The 6,473-nt window shown below is 37.1% G+C and overlaps 1 long non-coding RNA gene across 1 annotated transcript in view; it reads right to left on the bottom strand.

Moving 5' to 3' along the window:
• The window catches only part of LOC107694377 (uncharacterized), a 9,040-nt gene extending 4,348 nt beyond the window's left edge, over positions 1–4,692 (bottom strand). Inside the window, exon 1 of the long non-coding RNA XR_001634863.1 lies at positions 4,673–4,692. This is a non-coding gene — a long non-coding RNA (uncharacterized LOC107694377). The remainder of the gene's footprint in view (positions 1–4,672) is intronic.
• Between the last annotated feature and the right edge of the window lie 1,781 nt (positions 4,693–6,473).

The raw sequence follows: 6,473 nt of genomic DNA, 5'->3' as shown, positions 1-6,473 counted from the left end.
GGTCTCTGGCTGTACTGATTCCAGCAACATCCTAGTTAATGAACACAGTATAGGACTTAAACATTACAGCAAAATATTTTCTCACTGACTGCTCTCAACATTGGAATACACATGAATACAAACAAGTAATAATAGCAAAAAAGGGAATAGAATATATAGCAAAAAGTATAAATAGTAGCAGCAGTAAATCCTTTTTGATATACAATTATTTGTGAATTAAAGTATGCTGAAGTGTTGCTAGTATGTGCGTGTGATTCTCTCTCCCTCTCTTTGTGTGTGTGTGTGTGTGTGTGACACAGGCACAGGTTCCTCCTATCCTAAGAGTTAATTAATAGTTAATTAGAGCCACATTATTAAGAAACTGGCAGCATCTGTATCAGGGTGTGTCTCTCTCATTGTGTCTTCCTACCTCCATGACACTTGACTCTGCAGTCCACCCTACCTAAGGATTAATTGCATACTGTAAACTTATGTACTGTATGCGTGCTCAATGTTTTTTTTTTAAATATATGACTATCTACATATTCAGTGTAAAGTTCACTACAAATGTCTATAGTACTATGGCTATTGCTATAGGTTTTTGATGTGTTAGACTATATTGCAAGTAGCCTACATCAGTTTTTACCCTAAATCCCACTTTATCTGCTGATAGTTCAGTCATTCAATTCAGTAACAGGCTCCTTAACACTTAAGTTGACCAATTATCACGAAGCAATGACATTTTAAAATATACTGGGGTTATACGCTAAGCTTACAACTGTTTAATACAATGTAGGCTACTGTCAAAAAAACCCCCAAAAAACACAGGAGCTAACTGGCAGAAGTAGTGTGAAAATGACTTGTGCTAGCTGTATTTTCTGTTTTCTTCTTACCTCTGCGGCACTAACTGTTCTCCGCTGCAGCAGCCGAATTTAAACCTTTTGAAAAGAGTTCGGTTAATTTTACGCATTTTGCAGCGTCGGACTTAAGCCCTTTTTTTTTCCTTTTTCAAAATTTTTCTGCACCGCCTTTCCCTTTTTACGGTCCATTATCTAGCTTTTACTGAAAATTAGCTCGTGTTGCAATCTCTCTGATGACGTGCTTGATTTTGACTGAACGGTTCAGTCGGCCCATCTCGGGACCAGGCGGCCGGCCGTTGCCGACTGGGCCAAATGCTTAAAATGTATTTATTATTAACATTTGTATTATTATAACAATAGAGAAATAGTGCAAGCGATAAAAACCTGTCCTATGTGCTGTTGGCCCGTAAAAACAATTTTATTTATATATATTTAGAAAAAATCTGACCGGCCCACAATAAACAAAATGGCAATGGCCAAAATTGCCAGATGGCCAATCCGCCCCTGGACGTAAACACTGATTTTACCCTGTCACCACTATTCAAAGGTTTGGGGTTGGTAAGATTTTATTAATGCTTCAGAAAAAGCAATTACTTGGTCAAAATACAGTAAAAACTGAAATATTATTAGAAGTTAAAATAACTGTTTATTTTATTTTAATACATTTTAAAATGTAATTTATTCCTGTGATGACAAAGCTGAATTTTCAGCAGCATTCAGTCTCACATGATACTTTAGAAATCATTCTAATATACTGATTTGGTGTTAAAAACATTACTTATTATCGATGTTGAAAATAGTTGTGCTGCTTATTACTTTTTGGAAATCATGATTTTTTTTTTTTAGGATTCTTTGATGAACAAAAAGTTGAAATGATCAGCATTTGCTTGAAATATAAATCTTTTGCAACATTATAAATGTCTTTACTGTCATTTAAGGTATCCTTACTCAAAAAAAATAAGAATTAAACGGGTCATATGATGCTGCTAAAAAGAACATTATTTTGTCGCCTGTGTCCGGGAGCTGCTGCATCACGACTGGGCTGCCCGGACTTCAGTCAAACAGTCCTAGACTGAATGCAACATTGCAAAAATACCTTAAATCAGCCGCACACTACATGAGATCAGGGCTAGCAAAAACGACACTTAAAACTTACGACTCGGCGTGGTCGTCTTTTTCAGATTTCTGCAATGCTTTCTCGGTGTCTAAACTCCCAGCTAACATACCTATTATATGTGCTTTCATTACGCACTACTTCGAATCCAGAAATCTTAAGCCTTCCACCATCAAGATTATGATCTCAGGCATTCAATTCCACATTAGATGTTTAGATCCTTCCTCTCAAAGCCTGTTACAAAATCCCTCCATAGGCCTTCTCCTTAACGGGTTAAAAAAGGAAAGCCCAGCATTTCCAGATAAACGACTACCGCTGTCTCTCTCACAGGTGCACACGATGGTGGATAAATTAAGATCAGGTCTTTTCACTTCGCACACAAACTTGCTTCTAGAAGCAGCGTTCCTCACCGCCTATTATGGATTCCTCAGAGGAGGAGAATTCACAATTAACACCAAAATATTCGACCCTTCACACAACCTCACAATCAAAGACATATCATTTCACACAGATTACTTTTCCATCTATCTGAAACATTCCAAAACAGACAGAGATAATAACGGTAGTACTATCAACATTTCTAGAACCAACAACGGATACTAGTAACCGTAAGTCCAATCCTACAGATCCACTTTTCATCACAGAGAAAGGAGAAGCTATGTCCAAGCATTGGTTCGCCTCACGTCTCCGAACTGCATGCCTCCATTGCGGCATGGACCCCACGCTTTATGCCAGCCATTCATTCCGCATAGGCACGGCAACCACCGCAGCTTCAACAGTCTCCATACCCATGCTCAAAGCAATGGGTCAGTGGTCATCATCAGCGTATCAACGATACATTAGGCCTTCAACTCAGGACGTAATACTAGCGCAAATAGCCTTGAGCAGCTCTTCCATATAAAAAAAATCCTCCGCATCTCGTAGTATCATGATACCATAAGGGGCACGCTGCTCTCCTACCCCTCATGCCAATCTCAGGGACATGCTGTTTTGTTCTTGTGGTTCTCCCGCTGGAGAGAACACCACTGCTGTTTATTCGAGCAGCTGTCAAATCGCTCCAATCACTACCATTCTCCTATTAGACACGGGACATATATACATGACATTACTGCTCGGTAAGTATGCTCAAACTACTCGCAACCCTCCCTCCCTCCCCATTTTAAGCATAAGCATATTACTGTGCACCTTCTAGTTGTCGTCTTCTTTTGTTTCAGATCGCTTCCAAGTCCCGGCTGCCATGGACCTCACTGCTGAGAGACACTCATCCTCATAACCAAGCTACAGTATAGACGTTCCACTGCACATATACACGATTACCACCGTTCGCTTTTAAAGACTTTACTAAGGTCTTAATTGTTATGTATTTCCAAGCTGATGGTTCCGGGGGGTTAATGTTAAAGCTCTTGTATGGTCAATTTATTCTGGAGCAAAGAACCCCCATAGGAACCATACCGCCAAAGATAAATTGTGTTTCAATAAACTCAAGTAACTTGCCAAAGTGGTCCTGTCTGAACTGATTATAATGACTTATACTGTCTTTTTACGCATTACAGATCTTCTTTATGCACCAAGAGCTTGTAACATTCCAAAGAGAAAGGAAAAATTGAAATCGCATCATATGACCCCTTTAAAACAAAAAGTAATTAATATTTTGAACAGTAGTGTACATATATTACAGTCATGGCCAAAAGTTTTGGCAGTGACATAAATATTGTGTTTCGCAAAGTTTGCTGCTTAAGCTGTTGTGGTTTTCATTCACATTGTTTATAGATTATTGTGTAGAGTGATCAGATGCATTTAAGAAAATTGCTAAAAGCTTCATTGGCCAAAAAATGAACTTTTCACAAAAAACAAAAACTAAAATTTCACTGTTTTTTGATGCTGACACAAAATGACCAGCTAACATTAATTGACATTGCTATAAAAGGAGGGAAGAAGCACTTCCAATCATTGTGTTCTTGTTAGCAATGGTTACCTCCAAAGAAGCACATACAGCAATCATCGCTTTGTATCAAAATGGCCTCACATGCAAAGAAATTGCTACAAAGAATATTGCACCTAAAAGAACCATTTACTGGATCATCAAGAACTTTAAGGAGAGAGGTTTGACTGCAGTGAAGAAATCTTCATGACGTCCCAGAGTGTCCAGCAAGAGCCAGGACCGTCTCCTCCTGATGAGTCAGCCAGCAGAAGACTGGTGTAAAGTTATTTTCTCTGATGAAGCTCCCTTTCGACTGTTTGGGACACCTGGAAAATCGATTGTTAGGAGAAGAAAAGGTGAACGCTACCATGAGTCCTGTGCCCCATAGAGAACCTGTGGTCAGTCCTCAAAAGGCGAGTGGACAAGCAGAAGCCCACAGAAGCCCACAACTCCGAGAACTAATAAGGCAAGAATGGATCGCCATCAGTCATGCCAGAGCGAATTGCTGAGGTTATGAAAAACAAGGGTCATCACTGTAAATATTGACTCATTATATATTTTTTACCAATAAAAGCCTTTAAAACTTCTGATATGCTTATCATTGTCTTTCTGTTACTCACACCCTGATGAAGGCAAAATAGCCGCAACGCGTAGGTGTGCACTTGTCACCTGTTTTTAAAACTTATAGCCATGATGAAATAAAGGCTTTTTAAAACTTTTTGATTAAGATTCGAGTGCCTTGGACTACAATTATTCTTACGATTCATAACTCTTTGTCTAGTGTGCAGTGTGGCTTACCTGAATGTCCTGACTAAATTGTTTATGTCATTGATGACAACTCTCATTTTTAGATGCAGAGGTCCCACAACATCTCTCAAGCTTTGAAAAGACACAAAGAGGGGTCACACTTTTATATTAGATGTCTTTAACTGATATGTACTTGCATAAAAAACAAAACAAAAAAACAAATCAAATACTTAACACTTTTGCTGCTACTGAGGTGGGTTATGGTTAAGGTTAGGAACAGGTTTGTTTGTACGGTTAGGTTTAGCTTAGGTTTAAGGGTGGGTCAAGGTGTAGGGGTGGGATCAACAGTGTAATTACAGAAGTAACTACAGAAATTAAATACACATGTAAGTACAGGAACATATTTTAAATATAGGTACAATGTAAGAACATGTGTGTACACAATAAGGGTATTGTATCAAATTATTAATTTACATGTAACTACATAGTAGTTAAAGATACTTAATATATAGTGGGTCCCAAGGAGGTTATGTTAAATAATGATTTGCAAGAAGACTGAGTGCTGGGTATTGTTTGATTTTCTTTCCAGCATATCTTAGAACAGTAATGTAGGGCACCCTTTTTACAGAATTCAAGCAGGTCAAATGCCCAACATAACATTATTATAGTGCAACAAAACAATGCTAATGGTGTCCAAAATGACAAACACTGATCCAACTACTGCTGAAAACTGACTTCCGGCTGAGCTTCTCCACAGCAATGCGTTTCTGAATCAGATGTTGCGCATGAGAATCAACCAACGGCAGAGGAGGGTCCTTCCCACTGTCCTGCAGGATTATGAAAAAAAAGCATCGATCAAGAATGTAACATGCAGAAATCAATGAGAGATGAGGCCAGTTTTCATGAGGAAGCCCAGTCTAACTTCCTTGAATTGAGCACCCACAACAGGACAGTCCAAGTAACTGCAGGTTTAGACTTCAGGATGCACATACTGTGGCCTGAAAATGTATCTGTATGTTTAAGCTACACTTTCAAAAAAACAAAACAAAAAAATCCAACATACTAATGTCATTGCTTTAGATATAAAATATGAAATCAATTTTCACATTGTAAAAGAACATGGCCACAAAAAAAATAATAAAACATTTGCTAGGTTATAAAATAAATAAAACAACATATACTGTTCAAAACAAACAAAACATTTGTCAACTTCAATGTTTCAACTTCAACTTTCAAATTCAACTTCATAGCAGGATTATTACAGTTAACTAAAACCATTAAAATTGAAATAAAGTAAATGTTAACTGAAATAAAATTTAATTTAAAATATTAATAAAAATTATAACAGTATATAAATAATACTAAATCAAAAATTCACACATCTACTAAAAACCAATGTAAAACCATTTGGTAAAAATCACTGCAAACAATGTCTCAAGTTAGTTTAAAAAAAAAAAGCTGTTTTATTAGACATTTTATTATCAATGCAAGTGTAGCTTAATGAGGACTATCAAATGCACGCAGGTGGCTTGTCAATACACTGTTTGGAGAGAAAGGCATGACAAGTTAATGAGTGTATCATGCACATAGAACAAGTGGTGTGTTTTAAGTTGATAAGAGGAAGAGACACACAAATGTCCACATGTATTACACGCAGTGTAATGTTTAGATGTGAAGTTTAGACAAACATTATTATACATCCATGATTCAATTGTGCAATTCATATATATATATTTTTAAAGGCGGGTAAAACGGAAGGTTTAGATTTTTTTTTCAAACAATACAAAAACATTTCTTTGTCATTGAAACAAAGAAACTGATACATGAACAAATGAACAAATTATAAATACAA

The sequence above is a fragment of the Sinocyclocheilus anshuiensis genome, unplaced genomic scaffold, assembly GCF_001515605.1.
Source record: "Sinocyclocheilus anshuiensis isolate Anshui unplaced genomic scaffold, SAMN03320099.WGS_v1.1 scaffold2950, whole genome shotgun sequence".
Lineage (NCBI taxonomy): Eukaryota > Metazoa > Chordata > Actinopteri > Cypriniformes > Cyprinidae > Sinocyclocheilus > Sinocyclocheilus anshuiensis.
This window is presented reverse-complemented; position numbering and strand designations above follow the sequence as displayed.